This window comes from Heterocephalus glaber, unplaced genomic scaffold (assembly GCF_053883595.1).
Source record: "Heterocephalus glaber isolate CG9 unplaced genomic scaffold, H.glaber_assembly_v1.0 deba00001538, whole genome shotgun sequence".
Taxonomy (NCBI): Eukaryota; Metazoa; Chordata; class Mammalia; order Rodentia; family Bathyergidae; genus Heterocephalus; species Heterocephalus glaber.
Window position 1 is genome coordinate 21683038 of NW_028258333.1, and position 13331 is coordinate 21696368.

Consider the following 13331-nt stretch of genomic DNA (forward strand, 5'->3'; position numbering starts at 1 on the left):
AAAGAATTAAATAATTTATTGAAAACTCTATTAGGTGGTATTTGGGTTGAATTGTGCTCCTCCACCCACCCAATCATACCCTGAAGTCCTAACACCCAGCCTCTCAGAATGAGACCTGATTTGGAAATGAGGAAACTGCAGATAGATATAATTCATTAAGATTAGGTCATAGAATGGGCCCTAATCCCCAGTATGACTTATGTTCTTATAAAAAAAGGGGAATCTAGACACAGATACCCAGGGAAAATGCTATGTGAAGATGAAGGCAGAGGTAATGCTTCTACTAGCTAACGAATGTCAGCAATTGCCGGCAAAGTACCAGAAACTGAAAGAAGCATGGATCAGATTCTTCTTCACAGACCCCAGAAGAGAACTAACCTTTCTGATACCTTGATAGCAGTTTTCTGGTCTCTAGAAGTGCGAGTCAATACATTTGAACCAGACTAATAAAAATTATTCCATTTTACATTGGTAACTGAGATACAGAGCAATCAAGTATTTCTCCCCAACCAATGTTACATAGTTAAGTGGCAGATAGTTTGTTCTATGATCTTCCCTTGTAAATACAGTATTGAAGAATAATTTTACCTTGAACTGCTGTGTGGCCAGTGATCTTTCCCTAGGAACTTACTGTATTCTAACATCCTGGACTAGTACCAGTGTCTTGACAATTGTGCACCTATTTATAATCAAAGAGGAAACTTCTTCTTAACACAGGCTGTGGGGAAATTCCAGGCCGCTGGACCCTCAGCCTGGTGATGGGCAAATACTATGAGAAGCAGGTATGGATACTGGATGAATAGCTGGCTTTTCTCAGGAGGAAATATTTACACAGTGGTGATTTTACATGATTATGACAGTAAGAGAAAGTCATTAAGATCACTGACAGCTCAGAAATGATACAATTAATGAGTGAGTTGTTTTGAGAAAGTTTTCTCACCAGCATGCTCCACCAGAAAGCCTGAGGTAGCCAGGTATGGAGCAAGAGAGACTTCTAAGGAGAATCATTTCCATCCTATTTTATTGTAATACCCTCTTAAAATGTTTTCAGTGTCTTCTGTCTCGCCTCCTCCAAACTTATCTCTACATTTCAACCAGAAGTGTCAGCATGCAAATCTAATTATACCTCTCTCATCTGTAGTTCTCCCACAATATTCCTTAGCCCTCATTTTCTGACCTGGCCTCAATGTCCATCCTGGGTTGGTTGCCTTGGCCTCATTTTCCCAGAGACTAGATTTATCATGGTCTGGGCTTTGAACTCCAGTTTTTCAGTACCACCAAATTTCCTCAGTGCTTTTCCTCTTGCAATGGGGTCCCTCCTCCAGGAACATGCTACCTAGAGACTTCTTCCTTCCAACTTCACCTTCAATTTTAGTCCTGAGGAGTTCTTTCCAGCTCAGGGCAGTTGGGTTCCAGGATCTCTCGTGCAGCTTCTGGCCTTAGTGTCCCCAGGAGATCACAGACTTTATCACACTTGCTAGCACCATTATTAGTACACTGGGCTGTCACCCCTACCAGCTTCTTGGGGACAAGGACTATGCTTCATTTATCTTTATATTGCTAAGGCCTACTTTGATATATATGGAGAGAATATATGAGTTAATATAAATGACCTGTAGGTTAAGATTACACCATAAGGGCACAGCTTCGCATTCTGTCATGAGTGCTTGTCCTTTAATGCCCATGGAAAGGCAGGGATCCCTGTGAGAACTAGTATTAGCCTCAGCATTCTTTCTTCTCTCCTCTACCTCTCAATTCCCTGGAGACTCCAAGCCCTCAACAGAGATTTTACTCTCCTTATGAGTGAATATTTAAAGGTGTTCAAGTGTCTATGGCTGAGAAATTAAGGAGAGGGTGAAAAGAAAGGGCATAGAATGAGATATGAAGAGCTACACCTGGAGAGGGAGAAAAATGTGGATGGGAGAAGGACAGGGAGAGAGGAGTTGTATGGTGATTGAGTCACAGTCCCAGGACAGAGTAACAAATTTGACTTCTATTTCTTTCTTCTTTTACCAAATGGTGAACTGTGCCCTGAATTTCCATGCATGAAGTCTAATGAGCAAGAAAATGAGACATAAATCCTATTCTAATTAGCACCCAAATAGCAGATGAAAACAGATTCTTGTGATACTCGGACACTGTATTTTTCTCATAGCAATTTTTATATGCAAAGAACTTCTCTACTTCATGATGCTGGGGCTTGGACCAAGGCCTGGCACATCCTAGGAAAGTACTCTACCATACCGATGTGCTCCATTCTCAGTCCAGACATGGAGACTTAATGGTAGGTTCTATGCTTTTCTTCAGAGAGGAAGCTCATATATGCAAGAAATGTTCCAGAGACTGGTGAGGTGCCAAAGCTCCCAGATGGTGATACCTTAGGAAAGACCAGCTGGCCCAAGTCTTATGCTATGCTGAGATCTGAGTCTGACTCTCCCTTACTTGAATTTCCAATTACATGGAAGTAATTTGGACTATTTCTGCTATACTGTGGTTTGAAGAGCTCTATATAGGTACACTAGGAGCACACAGAGTCACCATGAGTCCTCTTTTCCATGGACATGTCCTCCTTCAGGGAGTGCCACTCAGGAGGCTTCAAGACAGAAAGCAGCTATTCCTTAGCATCCCAACATCCCCCCTACTACCTATATCTAATTAACTGCCTATGGTAACCTTCAACTTCCCTACTTATATAATCGGAAATGGGGACAAGGAGCAAGATGTTTGCCTCTGAGTGCTCCCCACTATGCCAAAGAGCCTTTAAGCAAAGCAGCCCCCAATTTCTTTCTCATAGGTAAGATATTCTCATGAACTGTCTAGCCTTGTGCTGACCATACAAATAATGTGAGCACAAACATGGGTAGGATATGAACAGACCCAAGGCAAAATACCCTATCATTTTACTGGGCTCATTCACCCTTTCATCACACAGAATGTTATCTGAGTATTGAGGAACAGCAACACCATGCCCCGGGAGAGGTTTTAAACAATGACCTGGAGCCAAGACACAGGTCTAGGCGATAAGCTCCTTTGCAAGAGTTTAAGGAGTTAGTAAGTTCCATCTAGCAGACTTCTCTTGGTCTTGCAATTTTTTGGTGATTTATGAGGTTCCCTGGAAAGCTATTCCCTTCCACCCAGATTGTTAGCTGCACCCCTCAGACTGGGCTCCCATATCACTGTATGTGGTCTATTGTTATCATTATATAGACATTCTCTCCTTTCAAATATGAACATCTGCAAGGTGCAGCTAGCTGCTCTTTCTCTCCTAGCTATTTTTTTCCACACCCAAATAACCCTATTTACTCTTTGTTCCATGGAATTTGCACTAATTCTCTTGACTTATGACTGGGTTCAAAGATGAGGGCTTGGATTCTATACACAGAGCTTCTCATAAGTCAAGAGCAGAGGGGTAAAAAGAGTAGTAACCAGACATGGAGGTATTCAGATGAGCAAGCTGCTCTGACCTGCCAGGGATAAAAGGCTCAGGGGCTTCTGGGCCAGTATCTTCTGGTATCTAGAGACTTTGCTTTTTCAGAAAAGAGTACTCGAGGTTTTGTTGGTTCAAAAAGTATTTATCGGATGTCTACAATGTGTCAGGTTCTCACAATGAAGCCAACATGGTTCTTGTTCCATCTATAACAGCAGGGAAGGGCTGGCAGAGGTCAGCGAGGGAGTGGCATCTCTCCCTGAGCATTGGCCTCAAGGAAGCTGCCTTGTGCCAGTTTAGGGGTTTGTGCCCATCTCTCTAGCGTGTCTTACTACTTTTCTAAAACCTTTCTCGTTCTTGCTCCTATCATGGTCTATGTCTCTTGCTTTCTCTTCATCTACCCTTTTCATTGTTTCTGCCTCTTAGTTGAAACATCTGCCCAAATAGATAAATAGGTTATGGTATATTCATACAATGGACTATTACTCAGTGTTAGAAAGAAATAAGCTATCAAGCAACAGAAAGACATGGAGAAAACTTAAAAGCTAAGTGAAAGAAACCCATATGTAAAGGCTACATTCTGCATGATTCCAACTTCATGACATTCTAGAAAAGGAAAAATCATAGAGACAGGAAAAAGACCAGTGGTTGTCAGAGATTTGAGGGAAGGGAAGAGGAATGGGTGAAACATGGGATTTTTAGGGTAGTGAAACTATTCTGTATGAGACTATAATGATAGATGCATGTCACTATGTATTTGTTAAAACCCATAGAACTGAAAAACACAAAGAATAAACAAAAATATAAGCTATAGACTTTAGTTAGTAATAAATACATCAGCATTGGTTTAGACTTTGGTTAATAATAATAAATACATCAGCATTGGTTTAGCATCATAAATGTACCACATGAATGAAAAATGTTAATAACAACAGAGGAAATGGGGAGAGGGAGAATGGGTTATACGGGACCTTTCAGTTCTTTATGCTCATCTTTTCTGTAAAGCCAAGACTACTGCAAAAAAAAAAAATATTGAGGTCTGTGAAGAAAATCAGCCCAGATTACTTAGACCTCTGGCATAGGGTTCAGCGGCTTTTCAGAGGTCACCATCTGGCCTTTCTTTCCCTTCCAGAAAGATCTGGAGATGTTCTCAACTCTACACCAACATAGCTTCCTTGTCACCCACTGTCTTTTCTCCTCCCCAAAGGCTGGTGTGCCATGGGACCTGTGTATTGATACTGCGCTGAGCTTTGCGCTGAGGTTTGACCCACACTTTCTCTCTGGAACTCCCAGTGTCTCGAAGGAGCCTCCATATTAACCTTGCAGTTAATGAGGTATCCCCTTGGCCAGCTCTTGTCAAAATGTGAATCAGCCCATAGACCCTTTCTGCTATCGGTGATACCCTAGTTATCCCTCACCTCTGTCCATTTCCAATTCCAGATGGGAAGGATGAAAGAGAATGAGCATGAGCAGAGAAAAGGGAAATGTGGCCCACATCTCTCACCTATGGGCTTCCTGCGGTCTGTCACCTCATTGACAATTCTGGCTGGAGTCTGCCACATGTTGGTCAGGCGTCCTGAAGGCAAGTGACATTCTCCTCTGCATTTCCTACACTGAGAATGTGAACCCTGTGGCCCTAGCCAGTCATCCTTTACAACCTGGTGAAAGGTGCAGTCCACTGTTAATGATTGATAGCATATTAAAATATGTAGTGTGTTCATTTTGGGATATAGAATGCAAGACATTGCTTTGCTAGAAAACATGAGGGCACATTCTATTTCAGGTGGTCCCAGGGCTTGGACTTGGGACTTAGAGAAGGCTTGCTCATGTGGATTTGGCTATAGCCAGCAGAGGTGGGAGAGGACCTTAGTCTTTAATAGGCACTAAGCAAAAGAGTAAAAACTATTTTTGAAGAAAAATACCAATTTTCAAGTCCCTGGGAAAAGTAGTCTATTGGTCCCTATGAATTATAGACCCTGATAAATACAGACCAATAGAATTATTTATCCTGATACCCCATTCAACAGGCCTGCAGTGAACCTACACTCCATGAAAGGACAAGATGAGAAACCCAGGTTCAGTCTTGTAGGAGGGGAGGAGCCGTTAGGTTTTCTGAGCATGCAGGGGACAAGTCTGTGTGTCAAGATAAAAGCAAACAGAATGAAAAGGGTAAAGAAAATAAAGAAAAAAGTGAGAGGAATTAAAAAAATAGTCCTGTTTTCTTGAAGGTTCTCGTGCATGGATTATGTGCCTGCTCAGAATCTGTACAGGCATGGAGAAAAGGGGCTTTTCTAAGGACAAGCATATTTCTGAATCTTTCAAGCTAATTAGGACTATTGAGAGAATTCTCCAAAGCCTGGTTTCCATGAGAATAAGCACCTCCTTGCATTCTAGCTCTGCATGCTTCATCCCTATCTCCCACTAGGAGAAGCCCGCAAAGGGAGCAGCCTTCCCCCATTGCAGTGGGGGCTCATGGGGGCCAAGGATATCTGCCCTGAGCACAGAACCTTCAATGGCTGAGAGTCCAACCCTAGATTCTTGACTCCCTAGGCTTTGCCCAGCGTTGCTATTCACCTTTGTCTCACTGGAACCCAGGCCTGAGACATGGAGATACTCAGGAAGTGCTGGGAGATCAAATGGATGGACAGTCGCGTCAAGATGATTTCCTCCCAACCTGCTGGAAAACACACTCCTTTCCCGGAGATCACCGGCCCCTCCTTCCTCAGTCACCTTGAAGTTTATCCTGCCTGAACAAGGCAGGGTGTGGAGGTGGCAGTATGAAGGGTAGAACATTCTCCTCTGCCTCCTCCCCTCATGCCCAGGCACGGTGAACTGTCACAGTCCTGGAGGAATGGCTCCTAGCTTTCCAGAGGAGACAGGTCAAGGTTGTGTGATATAGTTGTCAATTCCCTGGTTTCTTGAGAGAAAAAAAGGAAAGAAATCAATTGGGTTTTGCTCATCAGAGTAGAAATGTCCAAGGTATTCTAACTGTCCATATTCTGGCCACCAAAAGAAGCAATTGCAATATTTGGGAGACACCCTGTTGCTCCTTTTAGTAGGCTTCCCATGACTTCCCTAGTTGGCAGCACTTACAAAGTCACCCTCTAAAATATGAAACTGATTTGGCCTTGACCTGTTTTGCCTGATGGCAAAGAGTTTTCTGTGAGAGAAAGCCATGGCATCCACCAGGGAACTAAAAGTTTGAGCAGCCAGTAGGTTGAGACCTCAGTGAGCACAAGCAGAACAGAAAACCAGTCCCTAGCAAAAGCTGTCCTCAGCTAGTAGGAAAATTGTTCCTGCTGAAATCCTTCTCTGTCTTCCACTCTACCATATGAGGGTTGCAATATAACAGGGAAGGCTGCAGCTCCTGCCTGGGGACTGGGCATTGGCCCAAAACCATAAGCAGGTACTCCAATGTGTTTTCATCCTGGCTCAGTGAAGGCAAAGGAAGGAGTTTTGGGGGTCTTAGTTTAGGCTGTTATAATGAAGTACCGTAAGCTGGGTGACTCATAAACAACAGAAATTTATTTCTCACAGTTAAGAAGGATGAAAGTCTGCAATCAGGGTGCTAGCATTGTTGGAAGCCGATGAGGGTCCTGGGTTGAAGATTGGTAACTCTTGTGTCTTCGTGTGGTGGAAAGAGACAAGTAGCCCTTTTATAGGGACACTAATCCCATTCATGAGGCCTCACTCATGTGACTTAATCATTTCCCAACATCTCCTTAATATTACAGTTAAGATTTCATTATGAATTTGGAGGGAACACAATAGTCAAGCCATTTGAGGGTAGAAAGGTGTAGATAGTTTGGAATCACTTTCTCCTAACACCACCGTTTTTACAAATTCAAGGCAAATCAGTCTGCTAAGAATGTTTGCCATGGTGAGAAATTTAAAGTCACAAGTGGGAAGGTGGGAAAATGAGGCTGGCCCACTCATGTGCCATAGGAGGAGGGACCCACAGGCTCATCGGGATTGGGATTGTTTGAAACTATAACCTGCCTTCAACATTCACCAAGCACAGGGACAACTCATCCTTTTCTGTCTGTTTCCCCAGTCCAAATGCTGGGATTTCCCATGGGAAGGTTTCCTCCTTGTTGAGATCTGGGGTGGTGGGGAGGTAACTTCTCTTTGGGGCTCAGGTGAGTTTGCAAATGGGTTTGCAGAGGCACCATTGCTCATCAGTTCAGCTTTTATGACTCAAGGCAGTCCCCTCATCCCACCTCTTCAGTCCTTGGGGATAGAGATAAAGGTCTAAGGTCTTAAATCTTGGAGGAAGCTGAAGCTAAACCAGTCAACTAGCCTAATACCATCCCCACAGGCCTATAGCAGAAAACTGCTTCTTCAGGGAAGACTCCACTACCTGTGACTGCTGCTCAGAGCATGCACACCAGTAAACAGTGGCCTGGGGCAAAGTGTAAAGAAGGCAGAAGTTCAGGGTTTCCTTTCCAAGTAGGCATACCACCTTGGATCAGCAGCACCTCCTGAAGGCACTTCTTGGACAAGCAATAGCATGAAGACAGTTGAGCTTGGCTAGCTGAAGGAACAATACCCATCCTGGCTAGAGTGAAAATCTGCCTTTGATGCCTGCTTCCACCAAGGGGGAGCAGGTAGGGTGTGGTGTATTGTAGAAGCTGATGGGACCATATCTTCAGCTAGCCCTTCCATCCCTTCTACCACAAACTTCAGCTTCTCTCCTGATTGTCTATCCCAGTTCTAAATAAGCAAGGTACAGACCCTCAGCAACCCCTCCTCCACTACATAGTGCAGATGGCAGAAGACTGAGAAGTCTTGCTCTGGGAAGATTCTCTTTACTGGCTCCAGCAGTGCTGGCTCTGAGCCCTATCACAACATCACTTGACAAAGTCATCTTATGCTTGCCAGTATAAGCAAACATCACATTTTATTACAATGTGCCCTTGATTCTGTGGAGCATTCCCTCAGTTCCAAGGGAAGTTGGAGAACTGATCCCTTCAATGGAGGAGGCTCATAGGACTCTCTTCTCTCCCCCATCTTTTCTTTGCTTCTCCCTTTTCTCAGACATAAAACCATAAACTCCTGACCCTACGTTCTTTGTCCCTGATGTTCAGGGATACTTAATCTTTTTTTGTTTTTTGTGGTTATTTTTGGCTAAGTGAGAGATACCAGTTCTCTAAACAGAAAAATATTTTGCTGCTAAAAGAAATATAATTTAGTTTCCTGTTCTGTTTCCATTACTAAATTTTACACTTTGGTCTTTGTTCTCTCTTTCTTCCTCTCCTTAGCCCTTCTTCACCACCAAAGAGTACAGTTTGCCCACCTGGTTTAGGTCATAGCATCAGTTCCTCGAACTGTGTCCATAGCAGCTTTGATGGTGTCTCAGAAATATGTCCCCAGAAACCCTCTAGGTAAGTTTTCTTTAGTCTGATGATCTGCTTACAACAAGAAGCCTGAAACCTCCCCATAGCCAGCTGATTTGTCTGTGTAGCTTTTGCTCACCAGTGATGGCTAACAGAGATGTTAGCAACAACCAAGTTCAAAGGAACTAAATGGGTGTCATCTACCTGTGGCACTGGTTCTCCTGCCGGGCTGGATTTTAGGTTCTCAGGAGATGGCCACAGTGAAAGCAGAGTTCCTAGGCAGGAAGTTTTTGTGCTGAGACATGAAAATGCACAGGAATGTGGTGCTAAGTCTTTCATGCTCCGTAAAATGTTACAGAGAATCATCCAGTTCCCAAGTCAATGGCCTTTCCCTAAGCATAAAAAATAATATAATACTTTAGGAATCTGGCATGGTGGTGCACACCTGTAATCCCAACACTGGCAGCACTGGGAAGGTTGAGGCAGGAAGATCACAAGTTTGAGGCCAGCCTGGACTACAGAGTGAGACCTTGTCTCAAGAACCAAAAACAAAACAAAACAAAACCCCAAAGCAAAAAACTACAAGAGAAATGCATGATCAGACAAGAGATGAAATTTGATGCAGTTTATACCCTTAGACCCCGGACAGGTTGAAGAATTCTGTGGACGTTTTCAGTTTACAGTCTCCTAAGATGTAAAAGTGGTTATGACTGAAAGATAAACAAGATATTTAGCTGAAAGACAAGTGCCATTTTCTGAAAAGAAGAGCTGTGATCCACTTCATGGTGCTATAATGGCTTAGGATAATAATTTTCCTCATTCATGCCTCTGGTTATGATAGAGAAGTTTTCAAGGTATCATTTTTATAGCTACAAATAAATTTATCTCAAAGAGGCTGAAATTTATAATTTTAAAAATAATAATTTAGGAAGTTTTAAATAAAACTTTACTTCAAAATTCAAAAACTCAAAAAAGTGTGTCACCCAAAGTATATCCTCCCACTTTAGTTTACCCTTTATAGTTCTTTAATAAAATCTAGTTATTCAGGAGAAAGTACAACTGACATAAAAAACTGTTCACAGAAGTAATAGTAGAAAACTTCCCAGACAGAGGTGGAGAACTGGACATACAGATAAGTGAGGCATATAGAACTCCACCCAGCCATGATAAAAAAAATCTACACCTAGATATATAATAGTCAAGATCCAAGAAACCCAACAGAAGAACAAAATCCTACAGGCAGTTAAAGAAACAAATCACCTATAAAGGAAAGCCCATCAGAATCATGGCAGACTTCTCAACACAAACCCTCCAATCAAGGAGAGCCTGGAGTGAAGTATTTCAAGCCCTAAAAGAAAATAACTTCCAACCTAGACTGTTGTATCCTGCAAAATTATCTTTCAAAATCAATGGGGAAATTAGATACTTCCGTGACAAAGAACACCTGAGAAATTTCATGAACACCAAACCAGCACTCCAAACAATTCTAAGCAATATCCTAGAAAAAGGCAACGAAGGTCACAACTCCATGAGGCTCAATAGAGGGAAGCCACCAGACAAGGTAAGAAACTAAAGGGAAAGGGAGAAAAAGAAATAAGAACCAACAACAGTAAAACATCATGACAAGGATGAGTCAATCTCTATCAATTATAACTATCAATGTTAATGGCCTCAATTCACCAATCAAAAGAAGTAGACTGAGAGAATGGATTAAGAAGCAAAATCCAGCAATATTCTGTATACAAGAAACACACCTAACTCAAAAAGAAATTCATAGACTGAAAGTAAAAGGATGGAAAACAGCTCTCCATGTGACAGGAACCCAGAAAAAAGCAGGGGTAGCAATCTTATTTGCAGACAAAGTAGATTTCAAACCAAAACTAATTAAGAGAGACAAAGATGGTCACTACATCCTTCTGCAGGGAACAATCCAAGAGGAAGAGATGACAATCCTAAATATATATGCACCAAATACAAATGGCCCCAAATATAAAAAACAAATATTAATGGACATGAAAAACCAAATAAGCACTAATACAATTGTAGTGGCAGACCTCAATACCCCACTATCACAAATAGACAGATCATCTAGACAAAACATTAACAATGAAATTCAAGAACTGAACCAAGTTATTGAACAAATGGACTTAATAGATATTTACAGAGTGTTCCACCCCACAAAATCAGAATACACATTCTTTTCAGCTGCACACGGGTCCTTCTCCAAAATAGACCACATGCTAGCTCACAGGATATGTCTAAGTTAATGTAAAAGAATTGAAATTACTCCCTGTATATTATCAGACCATAGTGCAATAAAATTAGAGATCAATAACATGAGAAACTGCAAAAGTCCCACAAACACCTGGAAATTGAAAACACCCTCCTGAACAACCAATGAGTCACAGAGGAAATTAAAGAAAAAAATTAGACAGTTTCTAGAAGTAAATGATAATGCCAGTACAACATACAGGAATCTATGGGACACAATGAAAGCAGTTCTACATGGGAAATTCATAGCAGTGAATGCCCATATTAGGAAAACAGAGAAAACTCAGATAAATAACCTAATGCAGAACCTCAAACTCCTAGAAAAAGAAGAGAATAACAAACCCAAAGCTCCCACAAGAGAGGAAATTATAAGGATCAGAGCAGAAATCAATGCAATGGAGACTAAGAGAATGATACAAAAAGTTAATGAATCAAAGAGTTGGTTTTTTTAAAGAATAAATAAAATCAATAAACCTTTAGCCAACCTTATCAAAAAAGGAAAGAAAAGGCTCAAATCCATGCAATTAAGAATGAAAAAGGGGAAGTCACAACAGAACCAGCACAAATCCAGGGGATCATCAATACCTACTTCGAGAACCTGTACTCTAATAAAATGGAAAACACAGAAGAAATGGACAGATTCCTAGATACATACGAATTGCCAAAGTTAAATGAAGAAGATATAGAAATTCTAAACACCCCAATTACAATGAGTGAAATTGAAAATGTAATAAAATATTTACCAACAAAGAAAAGCCCAGGTCCTGATGGCTTCACTGCTGAATTCTACAAGACATTTAAAGAAGAACTAATGCCATTATTCTTTAAACTCATCAAGGAAATTGAAAGGGAAGCAAGGCTTCCAAACTCATTCCTGGAAGCAAATGTGACTTTGATTCCAAAACCAGGGAAAGACCCAACCCCAAAAGAGAACTACAGGACAATCTCCCTAATGAACATAGATGCACATATCCTCAACAAGTTACTGGCAAACAGAATACAGAGGGTCATCAAGAAGATCATACACACTGACCAAGTTGGATTTACCCCAGGGATGCAAGAATGGTTCAACATTCATAAATCAATAAATGTAATACACTATATTAACAGAGTCAAGGGCAAAAACCATATGATCATCTCAATAGAGGCATTCGACAAAAGGCATTTGACAAAATCCAACACTCATTCATGATAAAAATGAAAATTGGAATAGAAGCTCTTTATCTCAACCTGATTAAGTTTATCTATGAACAACCAACAGCCAACATCATACTAAATGGTCAAAAACTGAAAACTTTCATGCTAAAATCAGGAACAAGACAAGGATGCCTACTATCACCACTCCTGTTCAATATAGTTCTGGGAACATTAGCCACAGCAATTAGAAAAGAGAAAGAAAGAAAAGGAATAGAGATAGGAAAGGAAGAAGTTAAACTGTCATTATTTGCTGATGATATGATACTTGACATAGAAGACCCAAAAAACTCTACCAAAAGACTTCTAGACTTAATTGACAGATTCAGTAGAGTAGCTGGATATAAAGTCAACACTCAAAAAACAATAGCCTTCTTATACACAAATAGCAAACTCATTGAGAGAGAAATTAGGGAAACAATTCCTTTTACAATAGCATCCAAAAAAATGAAATATCTAGGAGTCAATCTAACAAAGGAAGCAAAAGACCTCTACACTGAATACTACAGCTCCCTGAAAAAGGAGATTGAGGAGGATATACGAAAATGGAAAGACATTCCTTGTTCCTGGGTAGGAATAATCAATATAGTGAAAATGGCCATACTTCCAAAACTACTATATAGATTTAATGCAATGCCTATTGAAATTCCAACAATATACCTCATAGAACTAGAGAAAACAATCCAAAAATTCATTTGGAACCAGAAGAGACCTAGAATAGCAAAAGTAATTCTGGACAACAGAGACATGGCTGGGGGTATCACAATACCTAACTTGAAGCTATACTACAAAGCTACTATGGTGAAAACAGCATGGTACTGGGAAAGAAACAGACCTGAGGATCAATGGACTAGATTAGAAGATGCAGAAATAACTGCAGACATACTCAGCCACCTCATCTTTGACAAAGGAGCCAACCATCCTCATTGGAGGAAAGATAGCCTGTTTAATAAATGGTGTTGGAAAACTGGATTTCAACCTGTCAGAGATTAAAAACTAGACCCACATCTCTCACCATGCACTAAGCTAAGATCGAAGAGGATTAAAGATCTAAATATTAAGGCAGAAACACTAAACTTGCTGGAAGATAAGTTAGGTAGAAC

General features: G+C 41.1%; 1 protein-coding gene across 4 annotated transcripts in view; it reads right to left on the reverse strand.

The window, feature by feature from the left end:
* The window catches only part of Prlr (prolactin receptor), a 175520-nt gene that overhangs the window by 114871 nt on the left and 47318 nt on the right, over nt 1–13331 (reverse strand). The window contains exon 2 of one of the 4 annotated variants that reach the window (XM_087189288.1): nt 6002–6344. The exons of the other annotated variants lie outside the window; for them this stretch is intronic. The gene's annotated coding sequence lies outside the window, so the exon portion shown is untranslated. The remainder of the gene's footprint in view (nt 1–6001; nt 6345–13331) is intronic. 4 annotated transcript variants of the gene reach the window in all.